The following is a 592-nucleotide window of genomic DNA, read 5'->3' on the forward strand; positions in this document are numbered from 1 at the left end:
CCTGAGCTCCAGGGAACGCTGATCTCCACCCCCCACTCAGGGTGAGGCCCGGGTGCCCAGCCAGCCCCCACTCCGACAGCACCTCCTGTTCACATCCGCATGCCCCCCTTCCGAGGAAAAGGCCTGTGATGGGCCTCACCCCACGACCCCCCTCCCACACCTGAAGGAAGGAGAGGCTGCCAGGCGATCTGGTTCAGCTGAGTTCACTCTCCCGCCCAGTGCACTGGGCTCAGTACTTTTCCAAAGCACCTGCTGCTCCCCAGCGCAACCCAGGAAGTGGCAGAAGAGTGGGCAGACAGGCGAGGAAAGAAGTCCTATTCTCCCCAGAGGGGCCGGTGCCCTGGGCCCGGCTTCCCACGGACACTCCCAGGTCGTGCCCGGCTCAGCAGCGGGGCCCTGGACACGCCAGCATCCACCACCCACCCTCCACACACACGCACAGCCCTGAACCCTGCGATGTCCTCTCAGGCTTGGGCTGCTGGAAAGGGCATCCAACAGTGGGTAAGCAGAGCTGCCTTCCTGTGGATGGCCCAGGGACGGAGGTCACCGGAAAACCCCGAGGTGGGAGATGGGAAGGAACAAGGAACTGTTC

The 592-nt window shown here is 64.4% G+C and overlaps 1 protein-coding gene across 1 annotated transcript in view; it reads left to right on the plus strand.

Moving 5' to 3' along the window:
• The window catches only part of LOC104990972 (extracellular serine/threonine protein kinase FAM20C-like), a 43,552-nt gene that overhangs the window by 22,830 nt on the left and 20,130 nt on the right, over positions 1-592 (plus strand).

The sequence above is a fragment of the Bison bison genome, unplaced genomic scaffold (genome assembly GCF_000754665.1).
Source record: "Bison bison bison isolate TAMUID 2011002044 unplaced genomic scaffold, Bison_UMD1.0 scf7180017847465, whole genome shotgun sequence".
Classification (NCBI taxonomy): Eukaryota; Metazoa; Chordata; class Mammalia; order Artiodactyla; family Bovidae; genus Bison; species Bison bison.